Source organism: Odocoileus virginianus, chromosome 9 (genome assembly GCF_023699985.2).
Source record: "Odocoileus virginianus isolate 20LAN1187 ecotype Illinois chromosome 9, Ovbor_1.2, whole genome shotgun sequence".
In the NCBI taxonomy this organism is placed as follows: Eukaryota; Metazoa; Chordata; class Mammalia; order Artiodactyla; family Cervidae; genus Odocoileus; species Odocoileus virginianus.
The window spans coordinates 21,570,179-21,588,477 of record NC_069682.1 but is presented as its reverse complement, the minus strand read 5'-3'; the positions used below and the strand labels follow the sequence as shown (position 1 = coordinate 21,588,477).

General features: G+C 41.1%; 1 long non-coding RNA gene and 1 other non-coding gene across 4 annotated transcripts in view; one reads left to right on the top strand and one right to left on the bottom strand.

The window, feature by feature from the left end:
* Nucleotides 1-18,299, top strand: part of LOC139036575 (uncharacterized) — a 113,675-nt gene that overhangs the window by 54,112 nt on the left and 41,264 nt on the right. The window lies entirely within an intron of this gene.
* LOC139036819 (U6 spliceosomal RNA) lies at nucleotides 17,456-17,561 on the bottom strand. Its single transcript, XR_011489686.1, has one exon. It is a non-coding gene; the product is annotated as a U6 spliceosomal RNA (small nuclear RNA).

The window sequence follows — 18,299 nt, the reverse complement described above, 5'->3', positions numbered from 1 at the left end:
TAGAATAGGATACTTGTGAGGCTTACAAATGGGCAGGTGAGGGGGTTCTGCAACCTGAGAACTTAGTGGGCTACAGTTTTACAATCAAAGGAAACCTGGGGAGGGGGAGAAGAGCTTGTTCTTGAGTAGATGTTGTGCTTCCATCATCAACCCCTCCTCCGGATTGAGCAGGGCTGTTTTCTTGTCCCTTCCTAGTCAGAGAGGTTGCCCCAGGGATCATTAATGTGCTGAGCTCACTGGGCAGGATGTGGGTCTCATGCCACCATTGCTTGGGAGCATGTCTAGTGCTTCTGTTGTATGGTTTTGTTGCTAAGCAAACCTGTTTTATTTCTTTAGTGTGTGTGTGTGTGTGTGTGTGTGTGTGTGTGTGGTTAAGCACTTGCTCTCTTGAGTAATCATTAATTTACAGGGGTCATTTCTCCTACTTACAATCCCCTAGTGGGATTAACTAATCACCTACTTTGTCCCTTTACTCTGTCCATATCAGAAGAAGCCATATCTCTCTCAGATCAGCATGGTGGAGCCTGGGGAGGGAAATTCAGGGTCTGGAATTCTGAGTCAAATGTTCCCATTCACCAGCTATTCCCCTTCGGCATGAGCCTTGGGGATGACAGGGTATTTATTGTCTTTTGAAAAACAAACAGTGACATTTCCCCATAAAGCCTCTGCCTCTTTGCTTCTGGAGTTGCTGCCCTGCCCTGTCAGAGTAGGTTCTGATGGAAGGAATTTGGAGCCAGATGAGAGAGGAAGACCTGGGCTTCCTAGGTGGCCTAGTGGTAAAGAACCAGCCAATGTCGGAGACATAAGAGACACGGATTCAATCCCTGGGTGGGGAAGATCCCCTGGAGGAGGAAATGGCCACCCACTCCAGTATTCTTGCCTGGAAAATCCCATGGTCAGAGGAGCCAGGCGGGCTACAGTCCACGGGGTCACAAAAAGTCAGACAAGACTGAGCACTGAGCATACACGAGACAGAAGAAGAAAGTGGCAGATCTATCTGCAGCCTCTGGAGTATTTCCACAGTTGAAGGTCTGTCCATTGGCTCAGTTCTTGTCAAGCTTGTTTAGATGTTAATGGTAGGTTCCACACTGTGGATTACACAAGGTAGAGTCCCCCCTCCATTTGCTCGCTTCCTTCAAAAATCAGTGAGTTTTTAATCACCTGTTTTTGGGAGTATCATTGTTTATCTGTTTCTCCCAACAGAAGAGATTTAGGGCAGGAGAAGTGTGAAAATAACAAATATTTGATTTTTGTCCCTGGTTCCTGACACCAGGTTCTAAAACCCTTGGGATTTCCTGAGTGATAGGAGCATCTTTTGCTATTCATTTTTCAACCATACCTGGGCTTTTTCAACAACACCTGGGCTTATGTTAATAAAATAACACTTGATGGTACCCTAAATAGCTTCAGGATGGGGACTGGTTGCCAGAAGAACAAGACTTGTGATTAGAGGATTGGAACTTTCAGTCTCTCCTCTCAGATGTCTTGGAAGGGGAGAGGCGCTGGAGATTGAGTTAAATCACCACTGACCAGTGATTTAAACCACCATGCTTATTCACTAGAACCTCCATAAAAACCCCTAAATAATGAAGAGCTTCTAGGTTGGAGGACACATCAATATGCTGGAAGCATGACATACCCAGAGAAGGCATGGAAACTCCAGCCCTCTCCCCCATATCTTGGCCGTAGGCATCGTTTCCATTCAGTTGTTCTTGAGTTATATCCTTTATGATAAGCCAGTAAATGTAGATAAAGCGCTTTCCTGAGTTTTGTGAGTTGTTCTAGCAAATTATCAAACCAGGGGGTGGGGAGTTTGTGGGATTTCTGGCAGACTCATTTAGTTCAGTCACTCAGTCATGTCTGATTCTTTGCGACCCCATGAACTGCAGCACACCAGGCCTCCCTGTCCATCACCAACTCCTGGAGTCCACCCAAACCCATGTCCATTGAGTCGGTGATGCCATCCAACCATCTCATCTTCTGTCGTCCCCTTTTCCTGCTGCCCTCAATCTTTCCCAGCATCAGGGTCTTTTCAAATGAGTCAGCTCTTTGCATCAGGTGGCCAAAGTATTGGAGTTTCAGCTTCAACATCAGTCCTTTCAATGAACACCCAGGACTGATCTCCTTTAGGATGGACTGGTTGAATCTCCTTGCAGTCCGAGGGACTCTCAAGAGTCTTCTCCAACACCACAGTTCAAAAGCATCAATTCTTTGGTGCTCAGCTTTCTTTATAGTCCAACTCTCACATCCATACATGACTGCTGGAAAAACCATAGCCTTGACTAGATGGACCTTTGTTGGCAAAGTAATGTCTCTGCTTTTTAACATGCTATCTAGGTTGGTCATAACTTTTCTTCCAAGGCGTAAGCGTCTTTTAATTTTCATGGCTGCAATCACCATCTGAAGTGATTTTGGAGCCCAAAAAAATAAAGTCTGCCACTGTTTCCACTGTTTCCCCATCTATTTGCCATGAAGTGATGGGACCGGATGCCATGATCCTAGTTTTCTGAATGTTGAGCTTCAAGCCAACTTTTTTACTCTCCTCTTTCACTTTCATCAAGAGGCTCTTTCTTCTTCACTTTCTGCCATAAGGATGGTGTCATCTGCATATCTGAGGTTATTGATATTTCTCCCAGCAATCTTGATTCCAGCTTGTGCTTCCTCCAGCCCAGAGTTTCTCGTGATGTACTCTGCATATAAGTTAAATAAGCAGGGTGACAATATACAGCCTTGACGTACTCCTTTTCCTATTTGGAACCAGTCTGTTGTTCCATGTCCAGTTCTAACTGTTGCTTCCTGACCTGCATACAGGTTTCTCAAGAGGAAGACTGGTCAGAATTAAAGATGATAACCTGGACCTGCAGATGTTGTCTGAAGTTGGGGCAGATTTGTGGGACTGAGCGCCAACCCTGTGGGTCTTTCTAACTCTGGGTGGTTTGTATCAGAATTGAATTGAATTGTAGTACACCCAGTTTGTGTGCAGAAAGATGAAGAATTTAATGGGTGTGTATTTTCTGTAAGAGTGTTGTGAGTAAAAATGGTGCAGAAGAAGGAACCATAACAATTCCTCTTCCCTAACCATCCCATTTCTCACAAAATCCAACCTTGGAGGAAATAGAGCACAACTGTGAACCAGACGTGAGCAAAGAGAAAGATAAACTCTTGAACCATCTGACAACAGAAGGGTTAGGGTAACTGACATAGGCAGAGGCTAATGCAGAAAAAAACTGTTTATAATAATATATATTTTAGAGCAAAGCACCAACTGTTATAATACTTTTATAATTATTATAAAATACTTCAGTGCATATTTGCAGGTTTTTTCTAGCTATGTCACTGTTATCTAATAATGCTTATTAACAAACCCCTTTTCTTGTTGGGGTTTTCTTCTTATTTAACTATGGGTTATGTAGTTTCTTTGCTATTCAATTGATGGATGCCTGTTACAATGTAGATTTCAATTCAGTCCTTTAAGAATGTGTTTTGAATTTCCTCTGGAAAAGGCTACATTTGGTAATATCTTGTCTCCCAGCTCCCTGGAAAGGTAATAGAAAGCCTCCAAATGGGCTGTGCCTTGTATTGGAGGCCTGACTCAAGTTCATTGATCCTCAAACTTACACATTAGAATCACCTGGGAAGCTTTCAAAAGTCCAGATTTCCAGGCAGCACCCCTGACCAATTAAATCTGAATCTATTTGAGATCCAGACAGAGACTTTTTTTTTTTTAAACCAGTTGAACTTAGCAGTGGTGGGGTTGTATACCAACTTTAGTGACACTAATGTTAATAAGTTCTGGTAAACCACTACCATTAGACCAACCAGGCACAGTCTTTTTAAAAACTCTTCAGGTGATTCTGGAGTGAAGCCAAGCTTATAAACCACTACTCTAGACAGAGGTCTTACCTGAATTTTACAACCTGGCCTTCCATGGAATTCTCTGATATAAAACATGATTTAATGAAATAATTTTTCCTTACTCATCTTCCTATTTAATTTTTAATGTGCTATGCTCAGCTGTGTTTGACTCTTTGCAACCCCATGGACTGTAGCCCTCCAGGCTTCTCTGTCCATGGGATTATCCCAACAAGGATACTGGACTGGGTTGCCATTTCCTACTCCAGGGGGATCTTCCTGACCCAGGAATTGAACCTGAGTCTCTTTTTGTCTCCTCCAATTGCAGGTGGATTCATTACCACTGTGCCAGAAAGAAAGAGTCTAGAAAACCTAAATAAATATAACAAAGCAGCTACTAAGGTGGAGTTCACGTGATTTCTTTCTGTCCATTCCCCACATTTTTCTCTCATGAGCCATCTCTCCAAGCTTAGAATAAAGGCCAAAGTAGGTAAAAATAGCAATGAATGGTCCCCACTATCTCATTTCATGACCTTTATTGTTAGTTCCCCCTTTTTTGAATTTATTTTTATCTCTTTACTGGCTATAGAATTCTTCTACCTATATGGATACAATACTAAATTTATTTTGTGATTTGGGACAGTTCAGTAACAGAGTTGGCGAAGTGCATGTTAACTCTATAAGCAAAAATAAAAATTAGTCATTTTAGCATAATATGACTGTCCTCGGGATTTAAATTTTTTGTGTATGTGATTTACATCCTTTATTCTATAAATGTGGTATATCACATTCATTTTTTAAAAATTTTTATTGGAGTACAGTTGACTTACAATGTTGAGTTAGTTTCTAGTGTACAGCAAGGTGATTCAGTTAAACATATGCATATATCCATTCTTTTCCCATACAGGTAATTACAGAATATTGACTAGAGTTCCCTGTGCTATATAGCAGGTCCTTGTTGGTTATCTATTTTATATATAGTAGTATGTGTATGTTAGTCCCAAGCTCCTAACTTATCACCCCCTATTATTTCCTGATGTTGGCTCTGCATGTTTAGTGACCAAGGATGTTTTCAAAGTCCTTGGCAAATTTTTCTAGAGAATTAGTTCATACAATGTATCTGTGGTTTTTTATTCAACTTCGTTCAGACTGAGCCATCAGTTCTAAGTATTATCCAAAAGCTGAATCAACACTTTTGTTGTCCCTTGATCTGAGTCAGTGTGGACTGTAAAGTTCTCATGAAAATGGTGACCTCTTATTCACTCGTGTATCCCAGTGTCAGTAGGGCACCTGACCCAGAGTCATGGCCCTTAAATGAATCAATTAATGGTTAAACAATGAATACACAAATAGACAATGCTTGGATGCAAATAGCTAAGCACCTATTGAAGTCAAATCAGAGAGAATATCACAGATAAGGCTGATGGTGTATGCCTACAATCAGGGCATGGTGTTCAAGGAAAAAAAAAAGTTCAGGCAAAATATCCACAATTTCTAGTCAGTTGTCAATAGAGGTGATTATGCAGACATCAATGAACATCGCTGAGTAACCATAACATGCGAAGAGTAGTAGAAAGTCAAAGTGAGTGGCATGCATAAATCAAATTAGATAATTTCATGAAAGATGAAGATAACTGTGATTTAAGTCACTGAGGAAAGCTCCGTGGACTCAAGATAAACCTTTAAACACAGGCAGGATTTAGAGATGGTAGGAGAAGGAAGAGTAGTCCAAGGTGGAAAATGGCAGAGGTAAAAGACTGGAGTTGGGGGTGATCTTGGGGAGTGTGAAGAGGCAACCAGGAGATGAACCAAGCTAGATCGAAGTTTCCTGGCAGGGAAAATAGAGCAACTATGTGTGTGTCTGTGTGTCTATCTGTCTGTGTATCCATGTGTGTTTAATGTATTCTGATATTTGAGTTTCATAATAATTTATCTGGTAGAAAATATGGAGGTAAGGAACCAGAAACAGTTTATTTTTCTGTTTATTACTATGATAATAGTAATAGTAACAGTTTATTACTATGATAACCTACCAGTGATACACATCTGTAAATGAGTATAGATAACAAGAACTAGAAAGAAAAGGTATTAAGATGAGGAGTCTAGGGCTTCAGCACTGGTGTTCCATGGAACAAGGAAAGGGAAGAGGCAAAGATGATTCTAAGGTTAAAAAAATGTAAGTGATAGTCACCAAATTAATAAGATGAGAGGAAAACACAGATCTCTCAACATTTTAAGACAGCAGCTAAAATCCTCTTGTTAGGAATATGAAGATAATCTCAGGTAAACAAACTGGAAGCAAAAATCTGTACATTTCAGTGATCAGCTCTTGAGAAGATGTATCAATTACTAAGGTAATTTTAAGCAGACATTTGACATAATTTATTTTCAGAGGCATAGATGTACATTATCGTCAATGCAATTAACTTCTAACTGAAAATATTCATCCCAACGTCTGACAAGCTTTCTAATATTATCAGAGAAAAAAAAAGTTTTCAGTAGGGCAGTCAGGTATATAACATGTTCTGAAGATTTATATCATCCTTGAATTTATAGGCCAAGGTAAACATCTTTAAGTAATCCAAATAAAACACAACCAGAAGGTGAAAGAATAGTAATACATTTCTGTATCAGACACACATTCTGAATAAATTTTATTTAACTCTTTCAGATAGTAAAAGAGATGGAAACATCAACACAATATTCTTTGGTGGGGCAGTAAAAGATATCCTTTTTAAATACTCCTAGCAGTAATGTTTCCAGTTACCTATCACAGCAATCATGAATAGCAACTACTTATATCATTCAGTAGTTGTGGTAAGCAGTGCCAGTGTTCTCTGAATAAAAAGAATGAACTAAAGTCATTAGATAAGATTCTTCTATTTTCCCTTATCTGGGTCTTTACTCTTATGCCATCTCACTAAGATCATCCTCTAAATGTTTAACTATCTATTCTCTACCCATATTCAAAGGTCTGGTCAAATATAATTTCCTTCTTTCTGAAATTCAATCCACTTGCTGTCTTTTACATCTTGTCTTTGTTCAGACTGCTAAAACCCAACAATTATGACAGGGCAGCTTATAAACAATAGAAATTTATTTCTCACAGTTCTGGAGGCTAGGAGTCAGAGATCAGGGTGCCACCGTGATCATTTGAGGGTACCCTCTGAGTTGCAGACTTCTCACTCGCCTCTCGTAGCAGAAGGGGGAGAGAGCTTTCTTGGGTCTCTTTCATAAGGGCACTAATTTCTTATGGGGACCTAATTACATCCCAAAGCTTCTGCCACCTAGTAACATCATCTTGGGGATTAGGTTTCACTGTGTAAATTTTAGAGGATCATATTCATCCTTTGTTGTTGTTTCATCGCTCAGTGGTGTCTGACTCTTTTGTGACCCCATGGACTGTAGCACACCAGGATTCCTTCTCCACCACCAACTCCTGGAGCTTGCTCACACTCATGTCCATCAAGTCAGTGATGCCATCCAACCATCTCATCCTCTGTCGTCCCCTTCTCCTCCCACCTTCAATCTTTCCCAGTATCAGGGTCTTTTCAAATGAGTCAGTTCTTCGAATCAGGTGGCCAAAGTATGGGAGTTTCAGCTTCAACATCAGTCCTTCCAATGAATATTCAGACTAATTTCCTTTAGGATGGACTGGTTGGATCTCCTTGCAGTCCAAGGGACTCTCAAGAGTTTTCTCCAACACCACAGTTCAAAAGGATCAGTTCTTCAGTCCTCAGCTTTCTTTATGGTCTAGTTCTCACATTCATACATGACTACTGGAAAAACCATAGCTGTGACTATATGGACCTTTGTCGGTAATGTCTCTGCTTTTCAATATGCCTAGGTTGGTCATAGCTTTTCTTCCAAGGAGCAAGTATCTTTTAATTTCTTTTTTTTTTTTTTTTCAGGCAATGCAGATGTCTTAGATTGTTTTTTTTTTCCCCCATTTATTTTTATTAGTTGGAGGCTAATTACTTTACATCATTGCAGTGGTTTTTGTCATACATTGAAATGAATTAGCCATGGATTTACATGTATTCCCCATCCCGGTCCCCCCTCCCACCTCCCTCTCCACCCGATCCCTCTGGGTCTTCCCAGTGCACCAGGTCCGAGCACTTGTCTCATGCACCCAACCTGTGCTGGTGATCTGTTTCACCCTAGATAATATACATGTTTCGATGCTGTTCTCTTGAAACATCCCACCCTCGCCTTCTCCCAGAGTCCACAAGTCTGTTCTATACATCTGTGTCTCTTTTTCTGTTTTGCATATAGGGTTATCGTTACCATCTTTCTAAATTCCATATATATGTGTTAGTATACTGTAATGGTCTTTATCTTTCTGGCTTACTTTGCTCTGTATAATGGGCTCCAGTTTCACCCATCTCATTAGAACTGATTCAAATGAATTCTTTTTAATGGCTGAGTAATATTCCGTGGTGTATATGTACTACAGCTTCCTCATCCATTCGTCTGCTGATGGGCATCTAGGTTGCTTCCATGTCCTGGCTATTATAAACAGTGCTGCGATGAACATTGGGGTGCACGTGTCTCTTTCAGATCTGGTTTCCTGGGTGTGTATGCCCAGAAGTGGGATTGCTGGGTCATGTGGCAGTTCTATTTCCAGCTTTTTAAGAAATCTCCACACTGTTTTCCATAGTGGCTGTACTAATTTGCATTCCCACCAACAGTGCCAAACTCATTCTATGAGGCCACCATCACCCTAATTCCAAAACCAGACAAAGATGCCACAAAAAAAGAAAACTACAGGCCAATATCACTGATGAACATAGATGCAAAAATCCTTAACAAAATTCTAGCAAACAGAATCCAACAACATATTAAAAAAATCATACATCATGACCAAGTGGGCTTTATCCCAGGAATGCAAGGATTCTTTAATATCCTCAAATCAATCAATGTAATACACCACATTAACAAATTGAAAGATAAAAACCATATGATTATCTCAATAGATGCAGAAAAAGCCTTTGACAAAATTCAACATCCATTTATGATTAAAACTCTCCAGAGAGCAGGAATAGAAGGAACATACCTCAACATAATAAAAGCTATATATGACAAACCCACAGCAAGCATCACCCTCAATGGTGAAAAGTTGAAAGCATTTCCCCTGAAATCAGGAACAAGACAAGGGTGCCCGCTCTCACCACTACTATTCAACATAGTTTTGGAAGTTTTGGCCACAGCAATCAGGGAAGAAAAAGAAGTAAAAGGAATCCAGATAGCAAAAGGAGAAGTGAAACTCTCTCTGTTTGCAGATGACATGATCTTCTACATAGAAAACTCTAAAGACTACCAGAAAATTACTAGAGCTAATCAACGAATACAGTAAAGTTGCAGGATATAAAATTAACACACAGAAATCTCTTGCATTCCTATACACTAACAATGAGAAAACAGAAAGAGAAATTAAGGAAACAATACCATTCACCATTGCAACAAAAAGAATAAAATACTTAGGAGTATATCTACCTAAAGAAACAAAAGACCTATACATAGAAAACTATAAAACACTGATGAAAGAAATCAAAGAGGACACAAACAGATGGAGAAATATACCGTGTTCATGGATTGGAAGAATCAATATTGTCAGAATGGCTATACTACCCAAAGTATCTTTTAATTTCATGGCTGTAGTCATCATCTGCAGTGATTTTGGAGCCCAGGAAAATAAAAGTGTGTCACTGTTTCCATTGTTTCCCCATCTATTTGCCATGAAGTGATGGGACTGGATGCCATGATCCTTGTTTTTTGAATGTTGAGCTTTAAGCCAACTTTTTCACTCTCCTCTTTCACTTTCATCAAGAGGCTCTTTAGTTCCTCTTTGCTTTCTGCTATAGGGTGGTGTCATCTGCATATCTGAGGTTATTGATATTTCTCCCAGCAATCTTGATTCCAGCTTGTGCTTCATCCAGCCTGACATTTCACATGATGTACTCTGCATATAAGTTAAATAAGTAAGGTGATAATATACAGCCCTGACATACTACTTTCCCAATCTGGAACCAGTCCATTGTTCCATATCAAGTTCTAACTATTGCTTCTTGACCTGCATACAGATTTCTCAGGAGACAGGTAAGGTGGTCTGGTTTTCCCATCTCTTGAAGAATGTTCCACATTTTGTTGTGATCTACACAGTGAAAGGCTTTAGTGTAGTCAGTGAAGCAGAAGGAGATGTTTTTCTGGAATGCTCTTGCTTTTTCTGTGATCCAATGAATATCAGCAATTTGATCTCTGGTTCCTTTGCCTTTTCTACACACAGCTTGAACATCTGGAAGTTCATGGTTCACGTACTGTTGAAGCCTGGCTTGGAGAATTTTGAGCATTACTTTGCTAGCATGTGAGATGAGTGCAATTGTGCTGTAGTTTGAATATTCTTTGGCATTGCCTTTCTTTGGGATTGGAAGGTAGTGATGCTTCCTAAGGCCCACTTGACTTCATACTCCAGGACGTCTGGCTCTAGCTGACATCCTGGCTCCATCATGGTTATCTGAGTCATTTTCTTTCCTTGGAAGGAAAGTTATGACCAACCTAGACAGCATATTAAAAAGCAGAGACATTACCTTGTCAGCAAAGGTCCCTCCAGTCAAGGCTATGGTTTTTCCAGTAGTCATGTATGGATGTGAGAGTTGGACTCTAAAGAAAGCTGAGCACCAAAGAATTGATGCTTTTGAACTGTGGTGTTGGAGAAGACTCTTGAGAGTCCCTCGGACTGCAAGGAGATCCAACCAGTCCATCCTAAAGGAGATCAGTCCTGAGTGTTCATTGGAAGGACTGATGTTGAAGCTGAAACTCCGATACTTTGGCCACCTGATGCGAAGTGCTTACTCATTGGAAAAGACCCTGATGCTCAGAAAGATTGAAGGTGGGAGGAGAAGCAGACAACAGAGGGTGAGATGGTTGGATGGCATCACCGACTCAATGGACATGAGTTTGGGCAGACTCCGGAAGTTGGTGATGGACAGGGAGGACTGGCTTGCTGTGATCCATGGGGTTGCAAAGAGTCAGACACGACTGAGCGACTGAACTGAACTGAAGATCTTTTTTGTGTAGTTGTTCTGTGTATTCTTGCCACCTCTTCTTTATATTTCTTCTTCTGTTAGGTCCATACTGTTTCTATCCTTTATTGTGCCCATCTTTTCATGAAATGTTTCCTTGGTAACTCTACTTTTCTTGAAGAGATTTCTAGTCTTTTCCATTCTATTGTTTTTTTCTATTTCTTTGCATTGATCACTTAGGAAGGCTTTCTTATCTCTCCTTGCTATTCTTTAGAACTCTGCATTCAGATGGGCATACTTCCTTTGCCTTTAGCTTCTCTTCTTTCTCAGTTCAGTTACACCTCTCACAGTAGCTTCTGGAAATTCTCTCCTTTATGAATACACAGCTAGAAGGCTGGGAGAAGAGCCTCAGAGCTTTCATGCCTTTCCACCCTTCTCCAAGGCTTCCAAGTACCCTTGTCATGGCTCCTAAAATCCCTAAGTAATATTAGTTCCTCTGAGCCAGTGTTCTCAAGAAGTGCATGGGCATAAGGGGCTTTGTTTTTCATAGAAAAGAAAATGTAAAAAAGCTTCATTAGGTCTGTAAAGAAAATGTGCCTTTGGTTCTCTTCCAGTAGGCTTCCCTGGTGGCTCAGTGGTAAAGAATCTGCCTACCAATACAGGCAACATGGGTTTCGATCCCTGGGTTGGGAAGATCCCCTGGAAGAGAAATTGGTAGCCCACTCCAGTATTCTTGCCTGGCAAATCCCATGGACAGAGGGGCCTGGTGGGCTATAATCCATGGAATCTCAAAGAATCAGACAGGACTTAGCCACTAAACAACAACAGTGTATTCTTAACAAACAGTGGAACAATTAATTTTTTGAGTTGTACCTTAGGAGTTACCACAATTAGGAAAGGCCTGATTCTTCTCTTCTAAACTCACCCTCATCCTCCTCCTGCCCCTGCCTCCTTTCTTGTTTCTTAAACCAAATCCTTGCTGGGTTTTGCACTCCACTCCAGGCCTGACAAAGAGATATTCCCTTGCAGAACAGGGACCGTGTTAGAAAGCAGTTTTGTGTTGCCCATAATCTTCAGGGCCGCCTTTCCTTCAGTGACTGTTCAGGACTATTGTCCAGTTACATTTAATTGGGCTGGAATAACCCTTTGTGAAAAGGGGTGTCGGGTGATGGGGATGCAGAAGCCTCTCAATACACCTTCAAATGTAGGTGGAAAGGGAGAAAAATGAATGTATTAGGGGATAATTCCAGAAAGCGGGAGGGAACAAAGGGCTCGAAGAACAAACCGGCTCCGAGAGAGTCCTACGAAAGCGGCAGCATCCGCGGATGACTACAGAAAGGAAGAGACGGTGATTATCCGAACACTCAAAAAGGCTGGCGTATTGTCCTGGCCCGGTGCCAGGCGCACATGACACTCTGGCGAGGATTATCAGAGCTTTTCTGCTGAAGCAGGGCTCGCATGTGTGCTGAGAATGTGTTCTTTCTCTGGGCTTGAGGTGACAGACAGCCACATCACACACCATCCCGTTTTCCATCCTGGTTCCAGCCAAGCAATAAACCCAATCATCACCCAGTCTGTCTCAACCATGTGGTTTCCCCAGCCAGCTGAACAAAATATTTTCAGAATGTGGAATGTAAACAAGGTTCCCACTGTTAGCAATTCTGTGTCATTTACTTGTGGTTATTTTATTTTACTTTAAGTCACATTTAAATTCAAAAGATTGCCAGCCTGCATGATGCATGTAAACAAATCAGAAATATAGATTAGAATTGCAACTGATTAGTTAGCAGTGAAAGTGTCTGTGTAAATGGAAGAAGAGGGGAGAAAATCTATTATGCTCCTGGGATATTGCTTCTCCACAGGAAATTCAATTGTGAAAAGGGCTTTAAAAGCAATGACTTTAGTCATCTGGGTTTTCTACACACTGGTTACAGTAAATGCTAATAGAATACCTAGGCAGAATCTCTGCTGGTACTCACGTGACACAGCTTCACAAAGAAAAACAGGGAGCTGTTCTGAGATGGAAAAAAAAAGTCCTGGAAATTTGCCTTCCCAGACAGTGATTGCAAAGTGTGTGTTTCTTATGCTATCAAAGATGTTTTTCAAGAAAACACAATTTCCCAGGTCCATTATTTCCTCTTTGAAAGTATATGTCTACCATGTTTGCTGCTAAGTGATAAAGGTGGCAGGAACCTTCTACTATTTACAGAGAATCCAAGACTTGCCTTCATTTATACATTTGCTCTGAGACATACTCTGTCTTCCGAATCAATAGGGAGCTTAAATGAGGCATAACAATTGTGTTATTTACCCATAACCTATAGGATCAATGCTTTCCTGGCACAATGCCATGAATTACACATTTTCTAAAAGTCTATTGACCCATTATAGTTACCACCTTTCTGGTATTATTTGGGAGCTGATAAGTTAACATAAGAATTTGCTTTAAAAGACATTTCTTTGAATCTTTCATGATACCTTCTGGATCGGGGTTAAGTAGCAATGCTGGGGTCACAGAAAAGTTGGGCAGATGCACCCCTGTGAACTCACCACATTCCATCTTCTCTGGCTTCTTCCTCCTTCAACTAAAAGTAATCAGTTTCCAGCTCACCCCATCAGTCACATCACACTTTCTCAAGTGACGTCAGCTGTATCAAGACTCATAGAATAATCTTCCTCAGAATACAGAATAAAGCCCCGTGGAATGAGGTTGTATGCCTTACAAGATTAGGCACCTGGAGAATTAGAGGAACAATCACCTTGAATCACAAATCATTTGGATCGTTTGGCAAAAGGGAAAGCAACTTCCTCTTCCAGGCGAGTTTTGAAGAAGTTTTCATCTGAGAAGAAGGGGGATAGCTACTTAGGTGTGCTAGGAGATGTGGAGAGAGGATAATCCATGCTCTGGGTTGAATGGCTCTATGGATAGGTTTTGGCCCCACACCTGAGTACTCTGACAAAGAAGTGTGAAAGTTCATTGTCATCAAATAAAGCCCAGAAACCAAATAGAACGTTCCTCCCATGAGACAGACGGAAGTTCAATATTCCCACACCTTTCTGATTCCTTTTATTTTATTTTAAAAAACCTTTTTTATTGTTGGCTGTGCTGGGTCTTTGCTGCAGCGCACAGGCTTTCTCTAGTTTCAGCATGCAGTGGCTTCTCGTTGCAACACGGGCACTGGAGCTGGCAGGCTTCAGAAGTTGTGGTGCATGGGCTCTCTAGTTGCGGCACGCTCGGACTCAGTTGCCCTGCAGCTGTGGAATCTTAGTTTTCCACCAGGAGTAGAACCCACATCCCCTGAATTGGAAGGCAGATTCTTAACCACTGGACCACCAAGGAAGTCCCTGGTTCCTATTAGAAACTTAGATTCAACTCAATCTCTTGTTCATTTGTTCTGAAAACAAATCACTTATGATCAGTTATGGAGTAGTGACTGTCAATCTCATGGGAATGTTCTACGTTCTCTGTGTCTGCAGTCTTCTATTTTTCCTTTGCACGAACCTCTTCTAACTCCTTTTAGTACACGCATGGACAATGTGGAAGCCAGACTTTAATTAGGCATCTGCTTTGAAAAGCCACATCTTGAGCATTTTTGTGAGAACTGTTTTCATTGTGAATAATTCTTACTAAGAGAAGAGTCTTTCTTGATCTTACTTGAATTTCCTTGATCTAAATTGAAACCATGCTTGCCCACTTTACTATGAGGAGAAACATTTATTCCTCCCACTCAAAATTCCAAATTGGCCCATGAAGGAAGAGGTGTCTACCTTCACCCCTAAAGAGATATTGGAGGAAATGTTGAAAGGCTTGACACTCATCAGGCCGTGTTGCACTCTTATGAAAGGTCACCATGTTCTGTCTGGCCTCAATTCTCCCTTCCTAGATGGACAAGAAGGACCAGTGCTCTCCTCTGCTTTCTGTCCTCCAGAGGTCCCAACATGCACTAAATCCCACCCCATGCCTGTCTCCCCAAGGGAACTCTGGGGTCTGGAAAGCTTCAAGGAAAGGAGTGAGGATCCCCACATCAGGCCAAGATTATAATCACTTTCTTTAACACAACTTCTTCTGGGTTGGTGGGTGGGAATATACACAGGAGGAGAGTCTTTCATCATGTTTAAAAAGTGTGCCTATTGGTCCCTGTGTGGTCTTGTATGCTAAGTCACTTCAGTCATGTCCAACTCTTTGCAACTCTGGATTGTAGCCCACCAAGCTCCTCTGTCCATGGGATTCTCCAGGCAACAATACTGGAGTGAGTTGCCATGCCCTCCTATAGGGGATCTTCCCCACTCACGGATCAAACATGCATCTCTCACGTCTCCTGCATTGGCAGGTTGATTCTTTACCTCTAGGGCCACCTGGGAAGCCCATTGGTCCCCATATGATAGGTCTTCTTAAAGAATATATTTATCTATTGGCTATGTCAAGTCTTACTTCTGGTGCACAGGCTTCTCTTTCAATGTGGGGTTCAGGTTCCAGAGCATTCAGGCTTAGTGATTGTGACACCCATGCTAAGTTACTCCATAGCATGTGGGATCTTAGTTCCTCTGCCAGGGATTGAACCTACATCCCCTGAATTGGAAGGTGGATTCTTCACCACTGGACTGCCAAGAAAGTCCATAAGATAGGTCTTAACTGAGTGTATCTGCCAGAGGCTGGAGGAGGGAGTGGTCTTAGGCCCTGCTGTGGTCTGAATATTTGTGTCCTTGCCAAAAATTCATATGTTGGAATCCTAATGGCCAATGCAGTGATATTAGGAGGTGAGGTCTTTGGAAGGTCTGGAGAGTGGAGCCCTCATCAATGGCTTTAGTACTCTTATTTTTAAAAAGACCTAAGACCCAAGTAGCCCTTTCTGACATGTTTAGACACAACAAGAAATCTGCAACTTAGAAGAGGGCCCTCACCCAACCTTACTGGCAGCCTAATCTCACACTGACAGGCTCCAGAACCGTGAGAAATAAATTTCTGTTGTTTATAAGTCACCTAATATGTGGTATTTTTGTTTTGGCATCCTGCATGGACAAAGACAGAACCCAACACCTAATATCCATGTATTCTCCTTAGAGATTACTGTTCTTATAATTGAATTACATGCAAAATAAGACACTTGGAGTGATCCAAAAAGGAACATGCCCTAATTTCCATCCTGAAGAAGTTTTCAGATTTCTCTCTGTTGGTTGAATGATTCCAGGAACCTTCCTGTTTCCTGCAGGCCTTATTTTATAAGATGGTAATAATTTTATAGCTTCCTTTCTGGACATCTCTAGTTTCTAAACTGTGATTTTGAGAGTGCATGGAGTATGCTACTAAGGTCCCATCAAAATGAAATACTACTTTGTGATCTTACAGAGTCCAAGCTTTGCATTTGTGTTAAGCTTTAAAAATAAATATCCTTGTCTAAACAGTGGATACCACTTTGACTGTTCAAGGAGCATCTGCAAATGGATCACAGGCTCACACCTCTGGTGTCATTAGCTGGGAGCAGCTCTCCCGGCCTCAAACACACACACGGCACGAATCTCAGCACTCAGCCATCCTCTCTTGCTGTTTAGTTCAAGGACAGCACAGGTCAGGGAGCCAAATTACCCAAGAAGTTAGATGAAATGTCGTTGTCAGTTCAAAATGTGTTGACCTGTGTTGTGAAACACAGCAGTGATTCTGTCTGAACCAGAATCCTCCCGCATCCCAGGAAACCCCCTTTACTGCCCCGATACTCCCTCACTTCCCTGAAACACAGGGTACATGTTTAATCATTTTAAGTGAGCCTTTTGTAAGCATGGGGCTAAATTCAAGCCCAACAAAATGATGTATGCCTAGGCACTTGGGATGGGACAAAAAAGCTAAGGAATATCAGAAGCAGAGAGAAAATCTTTGGAAAAGGATGGGAAGAGTTTTTTTTTTTTTTTAAGGCAATTTTTGATTACTTTAAAATATAACTCAAGTTAACTTTAAAATTAACTAAACATTCTGTCAACTGATACGGGTTTTCCTGGGATGTAACTTGAAGCCTGCGGCATTCCCAAAGTGCCCTGTGGATGATCCCTACACAGGAGCTGCCATAAAGCATGCTTTGGTTTTCAAGAGGCTGCAGTTTTATCTAGTTGTGTTCTAAAACATTGCAAGGGCATTGTGTTCTTGTCCAGGTGTGTTTTAGGGCATTGCAAGTTCTGGCTTTTATCCAACTCACAAAGGAAGTGCTGAATCAAGCAGCTGCAGTTCTTATTTCTAGGATCACCTCTTTGCAACGACCAGGACCCTCTTTTCAAAATGAGAATAACAACTTGGGAACTATACTATGTTTTCTTCTTTTTAAAATATTGAGATTCTTGAGGTCTCTTCTGATTTCTCAAAATTTGAAGTTAATGAGCCTGCTTTAGTCAGTATTCCAAGTATCTGTCATTTAAACTCTATCACCTCAAACTCCTCTTTCTAGGAGTATAGGTCAATACTAACAGTTTTGTATGTATATTTCTAGATCCATTTCTATGCATTTTTTATTGTGATAAAATATACATAACATAAAGTTTACAATGTTAACCACTTTGAAGTATATAGTTCAGTACAAAAAAGTTTTTTTATGTACAAAAAAGTTGTGTGCTTCTGGATTTCTATGTCATCCTTGTGCAGCAACCATGCCAATCTTCTCTGTGTGGTTCCAATTTTAGTCCATGTGCAGCTAAAGCAAGCACTCTATGCAATTTTAAATGTGCATGTTCCAACCTTATAAATGTAATCATACCATACTAAGGAAGAAAAAAGGAAAAAAAGAAGGTGAAAGACAGACATTCCTGGTAAAACAAAAAAATTGTGACCAGCAGAAATGCAGAAATGTGAAAAGAACTCTTTAGGAAGGAGGAAGATGATAACAGCTGGAAATTTTAATCCACAAAATGGAATAAATAATGTCAGAAATGGTAAACATGTGGTTAAATACAAAAGTGTTCTTTCACCTGCTTCAGTTCAGTTCAGTTCAGTTGCTCCGTTGTGTCTGACTCTTTGTGACCCCATGAATTGCAGCATACCAGGCCTCCCTGTCCATCGCCAACTCCCGGAGTTTACTGAAACTCATGTCCATTGAGTCGCTGATGCCATCCAGCCATCTCATCCTCTGCCATCCCCTTCTCCTCCTGTCCCCAATCCCTCTCAGCATCAGGGTCTTTTCCAATGAGTCAACTCTTCTCATGAGGTGGCCCAAGTATTGGAGTTTCAGCTTCAGCATCAGTCCTTCCAATGAACACCCAGGACTGATCTCCTTTAGGATGGACTGGTTGGATCTCCTTGCAGTCCGAGGGACTCTCCAAAGTCTTCTCCAACACCACAGTTCAAAAGCATCAATTCTTCGGCCCTCAGCTTTCTTCACAGTCCAACTCTCACATCCATACATGACTACTGGAAAAACCATAGCCTTGACTAGACAGACCTTTGTT